This window comes from Dama dama, chromosome 19 (genome assembly GCF_033118175.1).
Source record: "Dama dama isolate Ldn47 chromosome 19, ASM3311817v1, whole genome shotgun sequence".
NCBI lineage: Eukaryota > Metazoa > Chordata > Mammalia > Artiodactyla > Cervidae > Dama > Dama dama.
Window position 1 is genome coordinate 59,081,625 of NC_083699.1, and position 24,469 is coordinate 59,106,093.

General features: G+C 36.8%; 1 protein-coding gene across 41 annotated transcripts in view; it reads left to right on the forward strand.

Moving 5' to 3' along the window:
* The window catches only part of ZBTB20 (zinc finger and BTB domain containing 20), an 846,735-nt gene that overhangs the window by 468,821 nt on the left and 353,445 nt on the right, over positions 1-24,469 (forward strand). For all 41 annotated transcript variants that reach the window (XM_061167116.1, XM_061167114.1, XM_061167131.1 and 38 more), the window contains one exon: positions 9,206-9,253. The gene's annotated coding sequence lies outside the window, so the exon portion shown is untranslated. The remainder of the gene's footprint in view (positions 1-9,205; positions 9,254-24,469) is intronic.

Sequence of the window (24,469 nt, forward strand, 5' to 3'; positions counted from 1 at the left end):
GTACATTAAGTCTTTTGAAATAATAAAACATCCACTTATTGCCCATCCTTGTACCAACTTCATATCCTTCTTTCCACAGTGGATGTTACTCACTTTTGCTCAGTGTAGATTAGTCTCCTTGATTAGCACCTACTCTTTTAGGGCGAGGTGTGTGACCAGAAAGGGCTTCCCAGGTGGCACAAGTGGTAAAGCACATGCCTGCCAATGCAGGAAGCTTGAGATGCGAGTTCGATCCCCGGGTTGGGAAGAACTCTGGAGGAGGAAATGGCAACCCACTCCAGCATTCTTGCCTGGAGAATTCCATGGACACAGCAGCCTGGTAGGCCATGATCCATGGGGTCACAAAGAGGCGGACACAACTGAAGTGACTTAGCACACATGCATGTGCAGTCAGAATCCAGATGGCATTGTTATTGTTCAGTTGCTCAGTCATGTCCAACTCTTTGCAACCCCATGGACTGCAGCATGCCAGACTTCCCTCTCCTTCACTATTTCCCAGAGTTTGCTCAAGTTCATGTCCATTGATTTGGTGATCCCATCCAACCGTCTCATTCTCTATTGCCTCCTTCTCCTTTTGCCCTCTATCTTTACCAGCATCAGGTCTTTTTCAATGAGTTGGCTCTTTCGCATCAGATGGCCAAAGTATTAGAGATGTCATTGAAATGGCTAAATAGTTGCTGTATACCTTCTTTGTTAAGGAATAAGCAGGGAGAAAAAAAAAAAACAAAAACACCTCCCACTCTAAGATATCTAGAGCTGCATTTCAGCCTAGAGCCAGTCATTTTAACTGAATTGTAAAGCCCACAGGAGTTAAGCTTTATAAAGGAAACAATGACACAATCTAAATGATTCTTGCAGCAATGTCCCTGTTATACAGAGATCTCTTTATCGGATCTAAGCTCACTTTGAACCTCCTCAGACTTCACTTTCTGTGTAACTGCAGATTTAGTATGCAACTCTCTGTCTTTTTTTGGCATTGAGAGTTTGGCCAATGTCATTAAACCACATTAAGTCACTAGGATTTCTCTAGATCTCTTCCTGCTATGCCACAATCAGTCTCAAAATAGTTGTGACTGTGGAATAAAAAGAAAGAAAAGGAAACAGAAAGGTGACCTGATGTGGTAGAAAAATGAGTGGTCGTGTCTGAAGATTGTGAGCCTTTGCTCTCTATCTTGGATGAGATTCCTGTAACACAAGGCCCAGTTTCCTCCCCGGCAGTTTGGAGGTCTAGACAGCTGTAACACAGGCAGAGCCTACAGCTGTAGTTTACCCTCAGGTTGTCAGCACCTTGTTTTAGTTTTTAAAACATTTAAATGTATACCAAATACCTATTTTTTGTATAGTGCTAAATCCAAACCTTTTCTTCCTTTAAGATTTCTGAGACTCTCAAAACACATTTAAAAAAAAATTATTTTTGTGAAGAAGACTAATAAATAAATGTAGAAGCAGATAAAAAGTGAGAAAAAGGGAAGAATTTAAAGCCAGTGTGTTAGTCACTCAGTCGCGTCTGACTCCTTGCAGCTGCATGGATTGTAGCCCACCAGGCTCCTTTGTCCGTGGAATTCTCCAGGCAAGAAGACTGGAGTGGGTAGCCATTTCCTTCTCCAGGAGATCTTCCCAACTCAGGAATTGAAGCCAGGGCTCCTGCATTGCAGGCAGATTCTTTACCATCTGAGTCACCAGGTAAAGCCGGGTATAGAGATAAATGAGAGAGAAACAGAGTAAGAGAGACTCAATCCAAAGGTCTAAAGAATAAGGAGGAAGAAAAAGAGGAGGAAGAGGAGACTCAGGTTAAAGATGGAAAATTATAAGATAGCTTTGAGGGGAACATTTTACATAATGTAAGCAGTCTTTATCTTATAAAAAAAACTTTTGAAATCTCTCCTTATAGCATTTAAAATAAGATTCACTTTATGCAACTTTGACTTACTCTGTCCTGTGGAGAAATGAACTGTGAACCTTAGGTACAAGTCTCAGCTCTGTCTCAAAATATAAACTCCTGAGAAAATTATCTTCTGAGCTTCATAATCTTCACATACAAAGTAAGGGATACAGGCATATTCTCATCCACTTTTAAGAATCCATGAAATGAAACAGCACATGGAATGATCTTGTTGACCTGCTGCTTGGATGCTTGTTGAAGGAAGTTCTGAATTAGATTAGATCATACTAATGATCAAAAAAAAAAACCAAACCTTTTGGAAGTTTTTACTGATTTGTACATGCTTAGTCCCAGATGAGTTAACAAGAAGGTAGCTCCACTTTATAAAAAGTACTATGGCTACCATTGCCAAACACACTTTAAGTTAAATCTTCAACTGGAATATTATACTTGCAACTCTTTCTCTAAAGGTCTTATTCACCAATTAGCTGAAAGATGGCATTTCTGACTTTCTAATCCAGAAATTTAAAACTCCTGTGTAACCAAGAAAATGGAAATCAGTACATTCTTGGTTGCCTTTCTATTAATTTAAATTTGCATAACCTAATCAAAACTCAACCTGCCTTGCCCTTCAACAAAAAGCTATATTTTCCCCCATTACTAAATGGCTACATTCTTCTCAGGATTTTTTAAAAGATGAATTATGTTGCTATCCCATGACTTTTCCTTTAGAATGTGTCCATGGAAATTAAAATGGATTTTTCTGTGCTCAAGACTGAAATGAAAAATAGTCCAAAGGGATGGTGGAAATGAACACAAAACTTTGCTGATATTACTAGTATTACAATTTTGTTAAGCTTTGTTTCTAATAAAATGAAATTAAAGTCAGCTGATCCCCAAATAACTGTTTGACACTTTATCTACATCATTATTTTGTGTCTACAGTCTAAGCACAGCCTAAGATTTCCTGTAAATCTTTGGCATATATTTTCTGAAGCTCTTCTACTATACTATTCCTACCGAGCCGTTTCTTCCATAATCATTTTACTGTTTCAACAAGTATTGCTGAACATAGAGAATGTGCCGAGCACTGTGCTAGGTGCTAGGTATAAACTGTGTGCACGTGGCTGCCAGTCATTGAATCATCCTTGAAAAATGGATGGAGTAGGCATCTATTTTTATTTCCTAAGCTGAAATGGGAGAAAAGTTAACTTTGGAAGATTAGAAATGTAACCTCAAACTCTTGTTCTTTCCTTTAAGTGAACTCTGGTGATTTTTTTTCTAGTCACCATTTACAAACACATTCAAAAAGGGTACAGGCTCCCTGCCTTGCTCTCTAACTGGCTGCTAATAAAGAGAATTTCTATTTCTTTTTATCACTTTAGTGATTGTCCTCAGCCATAGGAGGGCACTCAGGTACAGGATGGTCCTGTGCCTAGCAGCACAGTCAACTTCACCCATACTTTCTAGCCTCAGCTCTGGGAACTCATTATGTGGCACAAGAAGCATCAGACAGGCTCAGAGGACTGGAGCTGTCTCAGAGGACTGGAGCTGTCTGTAGTCATCCAGATTAAAAGTTAATTTTAGGCGCTCTCCATAAACACAATATTAGAAATTATTGAAATTTCTCTTATAAGCATCTTCATCAGTTTAGAATCTTTTCTCATTGACCGTTTCTCCTTCATTGCCCTATATTGGGCTGTTCTGTTTAGTCAGATAATGTGTATATACCTTCTTCCAGGGCTTCCTTGGTGGCTCAGCTGGTGGCTCAGCTTGGTGGCTCAGCTGGTAAAGAATCCGCCTGCAATGCAGGAGACCTGGGTTCGATCCCTGGGTTGGGAAGATCCCCTGGTGAAGGGAACAGCTACCTACTGCAGTATTCTTGCCTGGAGAATTCCATGGACTGTATAGTCTATGGGGTCACAAAGAGTTGGTAGGACACGACTGAGCGACTTTCACTTGTACGTCCTTCCAAAGTAAAATAGTGATCTATTCAAAGATTTCCATATGCATTCTTCATGCATTTTTAAAGGGGAAGGGTAAAATTGAAGATATTTCTCTTTGCCCTGGTGATATCTCTGTGTGTTTTTCAAATGATATTTGCTATTAGGTAAACTAGTTAGACCATAGCATTGGCTAGCACAGGTATGGATTCCCAAAGGTATCGAGAGAATGACAACAGGAGCATATGGAGAAGGCTGACAGTGTAGTGGAATTGCTTTCAAGTGATTTTACACATTAGTACTTTCAGACACTCTCCTGCCAGTAATCCTCATTAGAAATAAGATCAGAATATTGGGGTCACTAACTCAAATCCGTTTTTCTGAGACCTGAACAATAACTGAAAATCAGAGCTAAAGGGAATAAGAATGAAACTATTCCAGATATTAGAATTGTTTCTCTAATTGAGTCTTACTCTCTCCCCTCTGTTTGGTCTTTTTTTCCTCTCCCTGTTTCTCTCTTTCTCTTTTTTCTTCCCTGCCTTCCTGCTCCTTTCTTTTTAGTATTCTGAATTCATTAGATGGCATAGTGTAAATCAATAGTAAACGCTAACCGCCTACTCTGTACTCAGTTACGCAACATCGCATAACCGGTACACAGAGACAAAAAGGGAAAAAGCACACACAGCCTTTACATTCAAAAGCTCTTGCATAATTTTACTTTTCCACAGCCAAAAAGAAAAAAAAAGGAAATAACAGATGGGGAAAACTTACAGTTTTTTTTTCCCCTTTTTTCAGACTGTTGAGAGGGGAGTTAGCTAACATTCATGAACATTTCTAGTTGCCCTGAGCTGCAACAAAACATCCCATAATTGTCAGTGCCTTCACTGGCTTTAAAACAAGATTTTGTGACCCTCCATGATGTGGTAAATTTTCCAGGTAACATAAGACTAAAATTATTCTGAGGTGTTTAATGCTGACTTGGTTTTTACTTATTTTGTGAAAAATCAACAACATTTAAAGTAAGAAATGAATTTTAAAATAGAAAGGATAAGGAAGACAGCTGTGTGTGTGTATGTGTGTGTTTTCATTTGAAATGTATCCTGATGTAATATTTATATAAAAAGCTGGTTATATAAACCCTGTCTTTCTCTTGCTTTTTACTTTGAGGGATGGATAAAGCCCTACAGTTTTTTTTCTCATGACAAAGTATATTCAAACCCCAAAGTCTTAATGAAAGAGAAAACATCTAGATGCTACAGCAGACACTTAATTCAAACTTCCTACAGAATTCATCCCTTAAACAACAGATCCATTTAAGAACTTGTAGTTTCTGGAATTCTCATTTAAAACTTTCTGTCTCACTATTCCCTGAAACACCTTTGGATTCATTGCACTGCCTTTAAGTCTCCAATGTATAATAAAAGTTTTTTGTTTTTTTTTTTTTTTTACTTTGTAGTTCTTCACTTCTTTCCTACACCCCCTACTTTTTCACTGGAGTAACTCCCTTCCCAAATGGGAACATGGTGAGATTTGTATGAGGTTGATTAGTCTTCCTTCCCTGTTACAATAGTTTGTTTCCCTTAACTGGCTGATGTCCTCTGGGTACGAGACGTTTGTCTGATGAGGGAGGTTAGAGGTCTTTGGAAGTTTGTTTTGGTCTTCCCTTTCAGCTTCTGCCTATCAAATGGTCTTGAAATGGATGCAAAATGCTAGAGAGCACAGCGTTAGGCACTCTGAGGTTTATGCTAGAGGAAAGTAAGATCAGGTATGTAAGGAGTAGTGTGCTAGTAATTCTGAGGGTTTTTAATGCAATCAGGGTAGGTGAAACCAGGCAGAGAGAGGATGGAGCTGAGTAGAAACTACTGAAGCTTTTGATCACTGTGTATTTGGGATCAGTATCATTCCTTTAGATCATACTTTACTTCTGGATGGTAAGGCTGTATGGAATTGGTTCTAGTAATTGATTTGATTTACTAGAAGGAGGTAGATTTTTCTCTATTTTTTATAAAAGATTCAGGCTATTTCCTAGTTTGTTTGACTTTCTCTTATATGTTAGCTATTGAATTTTGGATTCCTTTTGTATGGAAAAGCCTGGTGCATAAAGATAAAAATCAAAGCCAGGAGAGTTTTGTCTGGTTTTTCAGGTTTCATTATCTAAACATGTGGCTCACTGTTGTAACAACTGAATGATCAAGATCACTGGGGTTGTAGTATCTCTGTATGTGTGATGACATGGGCACATCTTTTGTTGTCTGAATATGAATAATGACTAAGCTAGCATATGTTTTTAAAGTATTTTGTAAATACATTTCCTTTCAGATTTTTTTCCTTGAAAGAATCTATAGTTCAGACAGATTTGTTTGTGTAAACATAATGAAAATTGGTCACAATATTCTAGTCTTTAAGCAAGATATTCACATATGTATTTACACATATATCTTCTCTGTGTCCTTCATATTTTTTATCTTTTTTATTAATGTATAGCTGAGCTACAGTGTTGTGTTAGTTTCAGTTATATAGTAAAGTGATTTAGTTATATATAATTCTTTTTAAGATTCTTTTCTCTTTTAGATTATTTTCTCTTTTCTCTTATATATTATTATAAAATATTGAGTATAGTTGCCTGTTTCTGTACAGTAGATCCTTGTTGGTTATCTATTATATATATATATATATATATAATATATATATATTAGTTATATATATAACTAATATATATATATATGAGTTATATATATAACTCATATATATATATATGTTAATCCCCAAATCCTAATTTATCCCTTTCCCCTTTTCCCCTTTGGTAACCATGTTTATTTTCTATGTCTTTGCATCTATTTCTGTTTTGAATATAAACTCATCTGTATTTTTTTTTTTAAGATTCTACATATAAGTGATATCATATGATATCTGTCTTTTTCAGTCTGGCTTACTTCACGTACTATGATAATCTCTAGGTCCATCCGTGTTGCTACAAAAGGCATTATTTCATTCTTTTTATGACTGAGTTGTATTTCATTGTATAAATATACCAAACCTTTATCCATTCATCTGTCAATGGACATTTAGATTGTTTCCATGCCTTGGCTATTGTAAATAGTGCTGCTATGAACATTGGGGTGCGTTAATCTTTTTGAATTGTGGTTTTCTCAATTGTAGCTGAGTGTGGATTCCAATAGGCAGTTTTGTATGTGTGTACTTGATTATCAAATTGAATACTGCACCATGTAAAATGTTTCTTTATAATGTAATTTTAGCATGATTAATCATCTGTAGCCAAGCACTTAGTTTTGGTCTACAGTTCTGTATACAGGGAATCATTTAGAATACCCTGATTTTCAAATGGGTTTGCTTGAATTTAAAAGAAACCTTATTCCTTTATGGAGGAGCATTTTCTTGATTGTCAAAAATATTTGGAGCTATCTGGTTATCAAAAGAGTAGGGAAAACGTCTTTGAGTAAAACATCTTTGGACTTTTTCCTGCCTCAGTTTATCAGAATAACTTTCAATTCCCTCTCAGTCAATTTTTGCACTCTCTAAACAATACTTAGGGCAAAATTGACCTTTCAATGCCCCATGAATTCCAGCTGCTTTTGAACTGCACTCTTTTTTGGTTGTAACCACGGCCCTGGGAACTTGTAAGCTACTTCTAGTTTTTCTTCTGCAGTATGGGATCCAGGCCTAGGAAGGGTTGACAAGCCTAAACTTTCTATTTCCAGGCATACAGGAAGATAGGGCAAGATTTAAACTTCTAATTTTTCAGAAGTCCTTCACAACTCTTTTAACCTGGCTTCTCTTTGCTATTGGCAATAGTAATAGATATTTTTAAATGTTGCAACAAGAACCTCAGTCACTAACTTACTCTTTCAACAAGAATCACTCTAGTTGTGCCCAGCACATAGTAGCTGCTTTAGGAATATTTTACCATGTTTTGGTGAGCTGCAGTGACTGTCCCCTCTTAGTGCTTATGCAAGTAAGCAGTAAGCCATGATAGTAATAAAGGGGTCAGATGAGATCAAATACAGTGCTCTTCAAACTTCAGTCAGGGGTGATCACCCCATTTTATAAGAAAGCCCTTATTATCTTGTCTCTATCTTTTTTAAAAAAATAACAAATTGCAGAAAGAAATTTTATTTCTTTCCTGGAGGTCCTTTTTAATGGTCAGTGATGCACAGACCATTGGATTGTTTAACAAACATAATTTTGAGCAAGGTGCTTTAGGGATCCTTATTGAGTTTCATATGCAGATGTGTTAGGGCCATATGATTATGGGTCTCAAATATACTCTTCTTATACTCTGCCACAGGGTCTTTTGAATCTTGACTTTACTCATTTTCCTTAGGCAATTATTTTTTAGGCTTCTTTTATTTATATAAGTCATAAGATGATGACAAATTTTATACAGAATTCTTCTTTTATAATGTTTCATTATCTTTAGCTACAGCAACTCCTGATCTTTCTAAATCAATTTTGGCTCAAGTTATCATTCTGGTTATTTTCAGGGCTTCATTCTGATGGTGATATTGTGGGTGGGAGGTGATCTCTGGTAAAACTGTCTGTGGCATCTCCATTATAAAAGCAGTGGAAAGACCTCCATGTGGAATTGTTGATAGACTTGCTGCTTGTTAGGGAAGCAATTTTTAAAATGCAGATTATATAATATTTGGGGATTTTGTTGCTCCACAGTAGAAGCTTTTTAAATGTTAATTTGGGGTTTGTTTTGTTGCTCTGTGACTTAGCATAAAAGGTTTTGGTTTTAAAAGGTTTCAGTTCACTCATTCTAGTTGTCTTACAGGACTTGGAATATAATGCTATACATTTATTTATACTCATGAAAAAGGATAAGGCCAGTAACTCACAACTCATGAAACCAGGGGTAAATAATCCATAGCTTGTTCCACCACTCTTGCCGCAATATTTATATCCAGAACACAAGTAACAAACAACCCCAAACAAGGAGAAACCAGTTTGTTTTTATTTACAAAATGTTTAATCAAAAGTACAGTGAAGTTCAAATGGAGCTGCAAATCCTGGTGGTTCACAATGGTTTGATTTATTTTTTTAAACAGACCATGGATAATTAACCATAAAACATAACTTTCTCAACACAAGTTACAGTGAATTACAGAAATAGGCAGCAAGTCATTCACAACTGGTTGCAACTGGTTAGAACCTTAAAGTTAAAACACACAGGCAAATACAAAAGCCCTTTCTCAGGGTGCAGTTGTATTTTCATTCCCAAAGGGGAGCATCCTTTATTTTTATATAAAGTCAGTATGTCAGTGTCCTGAGTGAGAAGTAAATGTGTTATTTTCTATGATTGCCATGTTGTCATACATTTTACCAATACCTAGCACTAATGGTATTCTTTTAATTTCAGAATGCTTCACCATCACTAACTGGATATTCCTTGTGACATTGCTGTCTGGTAAGCATGTTTTCATCATCTCTAAATGGCGGCCCAAAATATTGAGGTGCACAGAAGTCAAGTATATTTCTCCCAACCTCAGAAAGAATTAGACCTAAAGCAGTGGCGAGTCCACCACCTCAAGTGCTAAATTTGAACAGAAAGCATTTTGACATTGATGAAGGGTACCTGTTCCAGTTCCTATTTATTCATTTGAAATACCATCATTTAGAATGATAAGAAACATGGTCTTAAGAACCTATCGTCACAGAGTTCAGCAAACGGTTTACACTGATTTTGCTGCACGGGGGAGGAAGTATTCAAGACTTGCTTGAAAAACTCTCCAGACATAATATATGTCTATTTCCAAAGGAGTCCCCTGAGTGGACAGAGAAGGTGCTTTGGTGAAGCTGAACATGGATGTTTCCATGTGGAACTCTGGGTGTTTTTGCCTTATGCAGACAAAATTCTCCAAACATATTTTATGATGTTTTGAATTACCTGCTGTTTTTTGATGATATGCTACAAATGTGAAATGTATTTGCTTCATGTGAATCAATGATTGCTCCTGTGTATACCCACAAACACAAGGGACATGAACAACCCTCACCACTATCACCAACATTGCCAGTTAAGTAAGAGGATCAACATCAAGGCTGCAAGGGAACCTAGGTTTGAAATGATGTCTATGTGTCTTGTGGTGAGAATTTGTAAAGTTTTAAAATTCAGAGTTTCAAGAATTCTTGAGAGTTCAGTGGCTGGGAGGAGAGTGCAGGTCTGGACTAAGAGAATATTGGTAGAACATCATCAAGACAGAACCTGAAAGAGTTGAATGTACTAGAGATTAGCCTGCATAGAAATGCACTGACAGTTACACCAGAGAGGAAAGAGTGAAAGGTGACTTGCCTGGCATCTGAATATATTCTGCCTGGCCCCGGCCAGGCCTATTTAGTTATGAACATCATATTCTCCACAATTTTAGCACCTATACTCTTGACTTCTATTTATATGAATGTGCATAGGATGAGGAAAATAATCTCTTGGGTAATAAAGATAGCTTTCTAGCAGAGACTTTCCATGTCTATTGCACATAATCTACAGATGTCACTGTATCTTTGTTTCTAGTTCTATTGTACGTCTGTCTGCACAATAGATAGGCCTCTGTGCCTGTGTGTGTTAGTCCAGTTTGTAGGTTTCCCATAGCTAGAGCACCTGGTATACACCCAGATCCACAAGGATGAATGCTTCATTTTTGTTTCCTCTTCATTTTTGTTTCTAGTTCTATTGTACAGCTATCTGTCTCTCTGAAGGTACCCATCTTGCCAGTGAAGGGCACAAGCCTTTAAGTTGTAACTCCCTACTCTCACTTCAAACTTTGCTTGTTATGCTGCCCGAAAAGAAACTCATATCAGTGTGAATGTTTAGAACTCAAGGGAGAGGCTTATTGGATAACTTTAGTCATTCCCTTTGCATTCATTGTGAAATGATCTCATCACAAAATGGCCTAAATTTCACACTCTTTCTGGCTTGCAAAGAAACCAGTTCTTCTCCTATTTCTATTCAACACACAGAAAGCTCTTTATGTTTCTATGATCAGATAAAATCTGATGAATGTATTTGACATCTAGGTATGAAGATTTAAACTATCAGGGCAATTCTGGGTGTTTGTAGATTCTCTGTTTTAGTAAATGAAAAGCTCCTTCGGAAAGGAGAGCACATCTTATCCACTAATGAATAAATATTTATTTTCATTTTAAAATGATACATGCTTATTAAAAATAATTTGAAGAAACACATTGGAGTAAAATGAAGAAAAATTAAAGTAATTATTTCTATAATTTAAATCCAACCATTAATAACCATTTGATATATTTCTTTACTCTCATTTTCCCCTGAGGATATATTTTTTAAAACGTGCTGTAATCATACTTTCCATATAATTTTATGTCCTGCTTTCAAAATTTAACCTAAGAATTCTACATGTAATTACATAGTCCTTAAAACCATCATTTTAAATAAATATATACTGTTTCTGAAGAAGGATAGCTTACTTAACCTAAATGTCCAAAGTATTTTCTTATTTTTGTTTTTATGTTTTGTTTCCATAATCTTATATATAAAAAGTAAATGAATCAGTCAATAAGTAAATGAAAGTTCAAATCAGTATAAATTTTTAAATTGTTTATTATGAAAATTTTTAAGTACATGAGTGTAGGCAGATCGCTGCCATGAATCCCATGTACTCATGACCCAGCTTGCACAGTGACTATACCCATGGCCTATTGTTTTCCTGTGCTACCTCCATGTTTTTCTGAAGCAAACCCCAGTCATTATAGCATTTAACCCATCAATATTTCAGGCCCATTAGAACCTTCTATATTTTAATGTTAAAAACAATTCAGATCATTATATAGAGGAGCATTTTTCTTCTGAGTATTATTGTCATATTTTCTGAAATGTAAACACTGATCATAAAATCACAGACATGTGCTTCATAACATTTTAATGCACATCTGTAAGCCAAAGGGCAATTTAGTTGACTACAGAGATATTTTACAAGTTTGGCTAGGTTTCTTGGATAAGTTTTTTTGGGGAGCTTTTTTGGGGGCGTTTTCCTTTGGTTCAAACTTAGGATGATGATTTACATGCTAGATCAATGCCGCATTAACTACGCTCATCATTGGATATATTCTGTGCTGTATATAATTCCACATTTGAGGTGAAAGGGAACATAACCCTCTGAGTACTGAGAAGTCCAGCATGGCTGCGCCCAAAACATCCTAGATAAATATGGCGAACCTACTTAAACCAAATGTAACACCGGATTTAAACATTTATAGGGTTTTTTTGTTTGTTTTAATTGGCCAAAACAAAAGGCTTCTTCCTAAGGGGGCACTTAAGAAATCTGTAAAGGGAGGAATTATACATTAATGGTATGAATAATTTTTCCAAAAAAAGCACTATGTCTAGGAAAGTGAGCATAGAGGGAGATGGTGGATTGCAGAGCAAAGGGTGCTCATTGCCTCTGTGCCTGTGTGTATTACTCTAGTTTATCCTCAGAATATTTGAAGAGCCTCAAGTCAGTTTCCTATAGCTAAACCACCTCCTATACACCCAAATCCACAAGAACGAATGCTTCATGCAACTAGGCTGTCAGCAGAGGACCAGTGGTGAAGGTTTTATCCTGCCTGGCTGTCTTTGACCTGCAGGTCAGTGACTGTTCCAACAGGTGTATTCCGCTCATCAGAGATTCAGGATGTGAGTAACTGCATACCATCCTGCATCAGTATAAACTGGATTTATGTGTTACTCAGGTCTATTTAATCTTAGGAGCACATTTTCCATTGGCCTCGAAAGTGAGTAGCTGGAATATTAATGTGTCTTAACCCTTAGAGGAAAAAAAAAAAAGAGTTCCTCCACTGCACTAAATCTAGAAAGATATGAGGGTTTGCAGTATGGACACATACAAAATATTTTTGAACAAAGTTGGTGGAGGAAAGCACATGGCAAAAAAAAGAAACAGAAGAAATAACATAAGCAATAAACTGTCTCAAGCAAACAGAAAGCATCTGTAAAAATTGCTAGACTGGATGGTGTCACAATACAAACTATTTTTTTTTCCATCTCATGTCTTTTTCCCCTCAGTCTTCTGAGCATTTCTGTTTTTCTTTATCCTGGCCTGGCATTACCATCATTATAATGTCCTCAAAAGGTCAGGAATGTACCTGACAGCTTGGCGTTGAAGCAGGCATTCCAGGAAAAGATAGGTAGGATCTAGCTACTATACTGTCTTAAAGCTACTACTATTTCACCATAACCCAAAATACCCGTATTTGGAAAGAGTTAGCTTTTCATCATTATTTTAAGGTTGATTTTGCCAACACAACAACTGAAATAAAGGCATAAGTTTTCACTTTTTCCTGCATTCTCTCTTACATGTGGTGTTGGATTATGTAGCTCATGTCATATAAACCTAGAATATAAACTGGGTGTTAAAGAGAAGAGGAAGTTTACCCGTAGTTCTTTCTAGCTAAAATATTATTCATTATGCCCAAGTGAACTTTAAATGTCTCATCACGATAATAGATACTATTATTATTACTACTATGCTTAATGATAGTGTTTGATTCTTGGTGTGTGTGTGTAGCATTTTCTTATGCTTGGCCTTGGGGTCTGGTGTTTATTCAATTCTTACATTTGCTATAAAATGACTCTTCTTGAAATAAAGTAGTATTCCATATTCTGTACCTCCTTCCTTGTAGTATAGTTCAAAATCATGGTTGGATGATTCTACTTAAATAGGGCAGGAAATTTTTTGCAAATGCCCCCATCAAGCCAAGACTTTAATTTAGACTTAAATACAGATAGTTACAAAAGGAAAAAAAACTGTTTTGTTCATACCATCAGACCCATCTTTTAAGAAGTTGGCATATTTTTTGGATAAATTTTATAAGACACATAACATACAATCGTGCACAGTTAACACAAGGATGGGAATTATGGCATGCTTTTACTGAGATAACTTTGGTGATTCTCCCTTACCTGGAGGGGTGAGAGAAGGATAAAGACTCCATTCAAGGCAAAGATATTTATGGAGAAACTTTGCAGCCAGCTCAGCTCTTTTACACTGGAAATGCTGAGCAGTCTTCATTGTTTTACCCTTCACTAGAGATTACTCAAAGTCTGTGATATATAGAACTTCCTTTGAGATGGTCTGCTTTTGAGGGGACTATTCCATTAGCAAACCATGCTGGTGCTCCATAGAGAACTGATTCTATCTATTTTATCCTACGCTACGAAATATTCTTAAGACGCTGTTGATGTATACTTTTTTATCAAAAGTCATTTGCTTTTGAGTTTTTGATAGCCATTCTATGAATCAACCAACCCCACTGGCTCAGGCAGTAAAGAATCTGCCTGCAGAAATTACTGGTGACCCTGGTTCAATCCCTGGGTCAGGAAGATCCTCTGGAGAAGGAAATGGCAACCCACTTCAGTATTCTTGCCTGGGGAATCCCATGGACAGAGGAGCCTTGTGGGTGACAGTCCGTGGAGTCACAAAGAGTCAGACTTGACTGAGTGACTAACGCTTTCACTATGAATCAACCTAATGTATTTGTGGTGTGGAGATCTATAACCACTGAATGCTAAGTTTAAAGACTTTTATAATTACTTACTTAAAGACACGTTAGCTTTTAACTCTTTCTCTCTCTTTATCCACAAACAAGTTGATTGGATAATCATATATGTTTATTGTTGTTGTACACAATGCACATGAAACAGGAAAGAGGAAAGGCTATTTGTAACAGGTAATTACAATGGCAAAATTGTACTTTCTTTAATTGTTCTCATTTTCTAATGTCTGATTACATCAAGACCTACACTCTAAGAAGTATATTTCAGTTTTGCTAAGAAAATGACAGAGGAGAAAGATAAATCCAGTTCTATAAGGTGATGTCAAGCATAAGTTGGCACAACTGCAGTTATCAGTAGTTCATTCAAACTATTCCTCCACTCTGGTAGGACTTTGATTTCTGCCCATCCTTTAATAAGGAACCAGAGCAAGGAAGCAGCAGACTTTTTTGGAAACCCTGGGAGGTCTGATCTATGAGGACATGATCGGTCTAGTGGATTCTTAGAAGCCTGAGTTATTTCTGGGTTGGCTTATCCAGCCTTTCATGGAATCAGAACTCATACCATTTTCTGTAAATTAAGTTAAAAACTCAGAGGTTAAGTGAATCTTTAAAATTGTCTCCTGATTACCCTTTCAACAAACTTCTGTTGATGCTTACTACGTGACAGGTACATGTGAACCCATTTCTTTTTTTTTAACCTTCCTAACTCTTTATACTTTTTCACTTATGCAAGGAGAAAATTCCTTTGAGTTTGCAAGAGCCCGTGCATATTTGAGTATAGCCAAAGATTCAGTCTCTTCCAGGAACTCAGGTTGTCACCCTGTGAGCCTGCCTTTGTCTTTCCTCCTAGTTCTGCCTGTGGCGCCTGTCACTAGCAGTCAAATAAGGACAATTTTACCATTCTCTCCTGCTGCTCTGTGTTTTTTTTTTTTTTACTGCTGGTACATGAATTTGTTATTCTTTATAATTCCCTTTGAAGTTGGAAATCCAAGGGGAATCTAAAACCGACCAGATGTTTCTGCTGCTGGGGAAGGAAGAGAGTAAGGATTAAGTTTAACAAAAACTTGGTCTCTAGGAAAAAAAAAAATCATTTCAGCTGGAAATCATCATGCAGTGCATTCATTTGCCTCATATCTGTTAATTTACATTTACTAGTTCTTTATAGACAATATCACCTATCACTTTTCTCTGGGAGCAAAATCATAAATTTGTGAACAAAGGAGTTCGGGTGGTGATTTGCTCAGGCCTGTTTCCCTTTTGGAGTTTTAGTTCTGTTGCCCTATGCATTCCCTTCACCTGCTTTGTGCTTCACCTGCTTTGTGAGTGTTTTCTGTTATCTTTATCATTGTCTTTGTTATTATTGAAGGATCATATCATGTCCCACCAGGCTAGGAGGCTAATTCTGCAAACTCTTCCAAGAGGGTGAGGTCAATGCAGCCTGTGGTGAGGGAGGGAAGGAAAGAAGATTTGCCAGAGTGGAGATTTGCCTTTATAGAGAACTTCATCCTTTTTAGAGATCTGTAAATCAAAACAAGAGCAAGAGTGATGAAGACCTTCAGGATGAAGAAGGAAAGTCTTGTGGTCTTTCAAGGATTCAGATAATATTACAGACAGTTTGAATAAACAGGTTAGGAAATGGAAAATGATAGGTATATGGAAACACAAAAGAGAGAAAAAAAAAAAAAGATGTCATCTGTGAGGCAATATTCAAGGGAACTCTCAAATTAGGTGTCCAAGACTTCAAGCCCTGGTGTAAAGTGAAAATTAAAACGAGACTGGAGGTGAGTCTCAGAAACCAGTCAAGGTGTTTTGGTGATGTGCTTAATGCTTCACAAAAGCTCTGGGTCGCAGAGTGGACTTTTCCTCCCCTGCTTCCTGCATAGCATCTGTCACACAATCCCCTTACATTGCTCTCTGGATTTCTCAGGTTTCCAGGAGGACAGAGAAACCTGTGGATAACTGCTTTACACCCCTTACCTTGCTCAATGGATTAAACGTTTGGAAACATTCCTCATACCTCACAAGAGATGCATACTCATATCTCAGCCTCTATTGCCCTTGCCTATCTTATATTTAAATAGAAAGTCTGAGTCCTCAATAATTATATTAAGCTTCTTAAGCAGCACGTATCAACTGCATACACCATTTTAAGTATTTTTCCAGCCTTTTGAAAGGGAGAGTAGGGAAATAGACAGAGAGAAATCACTTAGCAGCTGATTCACTTATTTTAAGCAGCTTTCCCCATTTTAAAATATAAAAAATTCAGGTCCTGGAACATTGGGTGATTTGAATGTTCTGCAAGGATTTGAAAAAAAAAGATTTTTTAAAAATCATATGTTCCACATTCAGGGACACAGATTTTCAATTTGCTCCTTTAAAAAACAGGTTAAAATAAAAGAGTTTAAATCCAGTGGTTTCTCTTCTTTTTCATTTATCACTATTATTATTATTTGTCAAAGCAGATGGTATGAAAAGTGTTTATATTGGTCTCACTGATGACAGAGCTTAACCTAATGATCCATGGCTTGGAACTTTGTGTTTTAATAAAGAAAATACTCTTTGAGGTATTTTCCATTCAAATCAGCATCAAAAGTTTTTAATTAACACCATCAGAAATTACTGGACTAAATGCAGGACAGGGTCCCTATGTACCCCATTACTGAGAACAAGACAGCCAGGAGGACCCATTGGGCACATTTGTATTTTGCACTGTGTTTTTATTTACTCATGGAGCAGAGTATGGACTGCACGTTGAGGGGCAGAGCAGCAGAGTGAAACCTGCAGGGTCATTCCTCCCCAGCACTCTCACCCTGCTCCTCTGATTATTGTCCAGAGTTCTTTGTAATAGTAATTGGTTAGAATGTTTGAAATTAGCAAGTCCTTGTCAGCCCAGGAAAGCTTTGAAATCTAGAGGCTTCATACAGCCATCAAGCCTGCAGAAGCCTAATGCTCCTTTGGGTTGAGAGTCTCAGAGCCCTGAGCACTAGTCCTCGGGCTTGGCCCCAATCACTAGCCACCACCCTCCAGAGCGCTCTGTCTTGGAGGACAGTTTTGTTTGAGGCCCTTTCTTTTCCATCACTGAATCCTCTTTCAGAATGTACAGACTGTGGACTGATTATTGGGCATGAGAAAAATGAAAGCAAATGGAATAGACTGAAGAAGAGGATAAAGAAAAGAGAGGAAAGAAAGGGTAAGAGAAAGCATAAAAAGAAAACGAAGCAGGATATAAGATGGAAAGAGCTTTGTAAATATCGATGTTTGGTTTCTGTGCAACTGGATTTGATGTCTCAGATGGGAACTTACTGACAGAGCCCAAGTGGTCCCTGGGGCTCTTCCCCACCCGCCAGAACTTTTGAAAAGACTTGTCTACTTGCGGTCAAAGGGAAGTTACAGCTGTTCATAAAAAGGGCTGTAATGTACCCACATCACCACCACCATAGTTTCTAGGGATTAAGAATAGTCATTTCCTTATATGTTATGGTAGAAGAGAGAAGGGTCTATATATGTTCTCTTGTAACCATAAAAATATCTATTGTTTAACCTTGGGCCTCCAACCAAAATTCTCCAGAAAACTCCTATACTGCTTGGTAAATTGTAAAATAAACTCACCTTCAGCCTTACAGCAACAAAAGAACTGCTTGGGCAGAGTTAATGAGAGTAGATATTGTCAGCAATGATGAAATTTTTATAGAAGCTTAAAGGTCTTAATAACTTTCTATAAATCTTTTCATTTATGTTGAAGCCTTCAAGCTTAATACATTTAGATGCAATCCTTAACCTTTTCTTATTTCTCCTCTACTTTAATACAAAACAACAACAAAAAAATACAAACCAGCTACAACAGCACTAATATTATTGCCATGAATTCAGAATGTCAGGAAATTTTCAGTAGGCCCAGTCATGACAAAATGATGCAAAAATACATCACCATTTTTGGAAAAACTCCCTAAAGTAATTCAAAGGTTTCTTTCCTGAAACACAAGGAGATCAATACACATCAATTCCTAGAAGATAATTGGTGAATGAGTGTCAGGATTTTCATAAGAACTGCTAAGAGTCCGATCTTGACCTCATAGCCAGAGAATCAGATAGGCGCATGAGCAAATCATCATTTTTCTGTTTCTTAGCTGGACAGTGTCAGAATTTATTACCCCAAAGTTTGACTGCTTGTAGGAACCAGAGACACTTTCTGTGGAATATAATTTAGTAATAAAATTTAGTATATTCTTTAGTAAGAATATAATTTAGTAAGTCCATCTAAGCTTTCCTCAACCATTCTTTAGGTCAGATTGTGCTAGATCAGATTTCACAGTGTCTATGCCCCATCCCCAGATGTCCTTATAGGTTACTCTAGTCAAAGTACTGGGCATTCTGTTGTTATCCCTCAGCTCACCTCTAATTTTAATCACACTGAAACAGTCTGTGTTAGCCCAGACTCCAGCCTCTGTAGTGCTCTTCCACATTCTGGCCCAGGGTCTTTTCTAGTGCTGGGAGAGCTCAACAAATCTACATTGGATTTTGGGGAACTAGCATGGCAACATATTTCCCTGTAGGGGTAACTCTTAACCAAAAGAGGAACAGAAATGGAAAAGAAATATTCCAGCCTGAACCAGATGTATATCTTTCGAGGCACTGTCTATACATCTCAGAGATCCTGATGATATTGCACTGCTGGTGGCCTCTTTGACATAGCTTTACTATTGCTAATTCTTCTCGCTGATTCACTCTCATCACTGCTTCACTCCTGCCTTCTGAGGTCCCCTTCTCAATTACTATCTGCACCAAGTCCTTGTCCTAGACCCTTCTTTGGAAGGAGCCCAAAATGAGACAGGTAGTCAGATGACTTTTTGTTTGTTTTAATTGGTCAGTTAACAACATCTTCTTTTCTACTGTTTATACTACCCTCAATGAGCTCTTGCTCATTTATAGCCTGGTTCCCAAAGCTAGATAGAAACCCCTTTACTCATATCAATAGATTGTAACCTTTGGAGGGAGAGATGTTGTTTATTCATTTGAGGTCTCCCGTCTCTAGCACTGCCCTGACACATGTAAATAAGTATTCAGTGTTAGTTGGATGTGATGCATAATCTACACAATGATTTTTATTTTCGTATAAAGAAATACTCTATTTCAATCAAGTGAGATGTGTCCCTTGCAGCATAGTTTTCTAAAGTTCTCATCTTTTCTCCAGTGATTATTGATCTGCTTCCTAGGAAACCCCTTTCCACACTAATGTCTTCCAGAAAAATATCAGCTTAACCATGAAAGATCCAAAATGAGGCTCTGAGTCAGTGATTATAATGGCTGATACTGTTTGTGTTCTGAATAGTTTATGGTTTTGTAAGGTGTGTAGTTTGCCAGACTTTGTAGGATACTTATTGATCCCCTCTGGGAGGCCAAGGGGCAACTGGAACTCCAGAGCTAGTCATATCTGTCCCAGCAGAGCCTCGCTCAAGACTCCAGATCCCTCCCAGTTTATCCCAGCAAGCACACAAAACAAATATTACCCTTTTCTATGTGTGCCATGACATGAAAATGTTTGGAAAGTGCTAGTGTTATGAACTGAATGTTTGTACCCCTCCCCCAAATTCATATGTAGAAGCCGTAACTTCCAATGTGGTGGTAATAGCCCCCTGCTTGCAACTTTATTCAAACCATCACGTTAAATACCCTTACAGCCTAATAAGGCAGTATGGCATAGTAGTTAAATTCTATGGGCTATAGAAAAAGTTTTACTATACAGCCACTTACCAGCTTAGTGACTTCATGGGAAAGTTTATTATCTTTTCTATGGCTCAGTTTCCATCCTGAAAAGTGATTAACAGTACTGCTAAAAATATTGTTGTGCTGTTCAGTCGTAAGTTGTGTCCGACTTTGCCACCCCATGGACTGCAGCACACCAGGATTCCCTGTTTTTCACCATCTCTAGAAGTTTGCTCAAACTCATGTCCATTGAGTCAATGATGTCATCCAACCATCTTATCCTCTGTCACCCTCTTCTCCCCTTGCCCTCAATCTTTCCCAGCCTCAGGGTCTTTTCCAATGAGTTGGCTCTTGGCATCAGGTGGCCAAAGTACTGGAGCTTCAGCATCTGTCCTTCCAATGAACATCCAGAATTGATTTCCTTTAGGATTGGCTGGTTTGATCTCCTTGCAGTCCAAGAGTCTTCTCCAGCACCACAGTTTGAAAGCATCAGTTCTTTGGTGCTCAGCCTTCTTTATGGTCCAACTCTCACATCTGTACATGACTACTGGAAAAACCATAGCTTTGACTATACAGGCCTTTGTTGGCAAAGTAATGTCTCTGCTCATTAATATGTTGTCTAGGTTTGTCATAGCTTTTCTTCCAAGGAGCAAGCATCTTTTAATTTCATGGCTGCAGTAAAAAAAATCCACAATCCACAAAATCTACAGTGATTTTGGAGCCCAAGAAAATAAAATCTGTCACTGTTTCCACTTTTCCCCCATTTATTTGCCATGAAGTGATGGGACCAGATGACATAATCTTAGCTTAGTAGTAATAATATTAATAATAGTATTAATCACCTCCAAAAAATGCTATGAGGATTAAATGAGTTAATACATCCAGAATGTATCTCTTGCATCTCCTGCAAGAGAGACTCAATAAGTATTCCCTATTAATCTGTCTTTTAATCTTTACATTAAAATCCCACTGTTCCATGAATGCTTCTATTAAAATATGTACCTACATTGATTTCAACTTCTTTGATTTAGAAGTCAGTCCTAACAAGTAACATAAATGGAAAAGGTTAAGGTTTCTATGCTTTTTAATTCTGGCTCTTCAGCCTCTTAATAATTTGATTAAAATTCTCATACTCAGTTATATTTTTACTTAAAGTGTGTAAACATTAGCCATTTTAGTGTTTTTAATAGGATTTAGTGAGATAATATGTTTGAATTCTACAGTCTTGCCTGGACAATAAATAGTTTTGTAAACATTAGCCTTTTCTCTCTTGTGGTGCTATGAAATTGTTTTGTTTGTTTTAATATCTATGTATGTCTATTAGTATCTCTGGGCAGGTAATTCATATACTTCTGCCAGTACCACAGTACATATTAGTTTAAGCCAGTCAATAAATATCTACAGGCTGTATGGAGGCAGTGATGTTAAACAGTGAGCTGGTGCAATTCTCCGTTTATCACAAGTTTTCCTGCCTCTAAGATGATATGTACTCTTCAGATGGCCCATTGTTGGATTCAATAATAGTAATTATAATGGATTTTTTTCTTAGCCTGTTGATTTGTAGAAGATTTTTATTCAAATGAACAGAAAGTTTTCTTTCTTTTTTTTTTTTTTTTTTACCAAAGCAGCTTTTAAGTGAAGTGAAGTCACTCAGTCGTGTCCGGCTCTTTGTGACCCCATGGACTGTTGTCTACCAGGCTCCTCTGTCCATGGGATTTTGCTAGGCAAGAGTACTGGAGTGGGTTGCCATTTCCTTCTCCAGGATATCTTCCTGACCCAGGGATTGAACCCAGATCTCCTGCATTGTAGGCAGACGCTTTACGGTCTGAGCCACCAGGGAAGATTAAGCAGCCTATATTTTCTACTAAATATGAGCACATAGAATTGTTGATTGAATGAAAAAGTGAGAATAAATGATTGAATGAATGACCACCTCATTCACCAGTCAGTTACTGAGCATTGGTTCTGGCAGTGCATTGTTTGGACACCATTACTTGGCCAACAGTACGATACACTTTGCTTCTTTTCTGGGATTTTGATTTTTTGTTTTTTGGGTTTTTTTTTTTTTGTAATCTTAGATGAAAGATTCAAGACCACTACTCTCAGGCTGTTTACCAAATAGATTCTGTCAATAGAAGGAGGGAGACTCAGAAACAAATAGCTTCAATATAAAGCAGAACGAAAAGGTGCTATTGTAGAAGGAGTAAAAAAAAGTAACGAAGGAAGTCAGGGAAAAAAAATAAAGTGGTTGATCTAAGATGAGTGAGAGGGAAAACTCTGGAAAGAAAATGATCTTTAAGTAGATGTTGGAAAATGAATGAGGTTTTCACCTGATAGAAAAAAAGAACAAGACAGTCTAATTTGATGGAACATCAGGAGAACCAGGGTCCAGAGCTGTGACAGAATCTGATGTGGTCAGAAACAGTGAGGAGACTGATATAGCAAGACTTTAGGGCTTTAAGGAATTTTGTGGGAGACAAGGCTGTTCAGTTTTCCGGAGTTTGATCATAGATGTCTCAGAATGAAGTTCTATTGGTTAATTAATGGGAATCATTAAAGATGACCATAAAAAATATAAAGAATAGTGATGTCCAATCTATGTTTTTCAGAAATCATACAGTATTTAATCCATACCGGGCTTTACAGGCGCTGAACTCTGGATTAGTTGGAGAATCACACAGTTCTACCCAAAATATCATATCTTTGTATGGTGGACATTTTAGCTAGTGAAAGTGATTCTATATCAAATATGAACTCAACACTAAAGTTATCTTTCTAAAACAAAAGGTTTATTCTGTCATTCTTCATCTTGAAACTGTTTCCTATTACATACAAAATAAAATATAAAATTTGTTGTATGTCATTACAAAGTCCTTTATCATCCACCAACCATTGGTTTCTCATCTCTGAGAAGATTATGAGTGATGGTGGGAAGTGGTTTTTAGAAAGTCCTAGTACATGCCCTCAATATGTAATAGGACCTCAGCTCATGACAGCTATGATTATAATCACTTTATTATCTCATCTCTCTTCTCTCTCACCAGCACCATCTACATACCCCATACTATTTTTCAGATCAATTTGATTATTCTTTGTAGTTTCATTATCCATTAAATGCCTAGTACATAGTACATACACAATAAATGTAGTTTTAATTAATTAATGAATTTAATATCTTAAGGTCATTCTCATGTGTATGCACTCTAGATAAATAGAGAATGTTCTTCTTCTTTATTACATTTTAAATAATTCTGCCTAGTTGAATCATTTAACGACAGAAGTTTAGGAGGCTTTCTTTTATTATAAACTCAATATAACTTCAAGTCATACATAAGAAATAATGATTCTGCAAAGTATACCTGAAGCCTATTGACTTTTGAATTATCCACTTAAATCCTTAAATAGATTTATTTTTAATTCACAGATAAATGAAATACTTTCTGTGCAGAGTTGAAGGAAATATTCACAAAGTTTGTTTATATCAGTGATCATAGTCTCCCATTGCCCTTAAACATTTTCTCTTCCTGATAGTAGTCTTGGTTTTGGTGAGTTCTGTGGGTACCTTTTCAACTCTTTCTTTTTTTAAAGAATTGAAACACAGTTTTCAGAGTGATGCTGATATTAGTTGATGATGCCAAGGCAGCAATGCCGAGTGTATTTTAAAAATTGAATATGCTCTTGTTTTCCTGTTTGTTGATTTTAAAGGAAATCCAAACACGTGAAGAAAAAAAATCAAATTTTGCTAATTTGAAAAGAACAAAAACAGCTAAAACCTTCTTTTAAAATTTCGAAGCTTTTATGAGAATATTACAGACAAAAGATTGTACATGAAAGAATTTTTTTTTAATCAGGTTGCTTTGCCTTTATTTAGTCACTTCAAAAGTCTTTGTCAGATATGAAAAAGAAATATCCTCAAAATGAAGAGTAAATATAATTAAAATGGTTCCTTGCCTTGCCATATAAGCTTCTTATTGGTGAAAATCTATATAAATTTAATACTATGAAACATGGGTTTAAAAGAAAGAATAAGAAAGAGTGGGCAGGGAGGGAAAGGGAGAGAGAAAGAAGTTTGATTTTTATAAGAATTGACATGGAAAATGATGGTAAGTGAAATTATATTAAATTCTTAATTACTTTTGATGAGAAAATTTTAGATCCATACTATTTTTTATTGCCAGTATGTGGCATGTACCTAGCACACAGTAATCTCTTTTCAATAGCTAACTAATGAATGAATGATATTATGTAGGCCACATTAGTTTGCTTTAAGCACAGTTTTCCGGTAACAGAAATAATTAAGAATATAGTCAGTTCATCATCAGGACCAAATATTTATTGAATACCTACCTTACATTCATTCTTTACCAGGTTGTATAGGGTTGTGGTTAAAGATTCACAT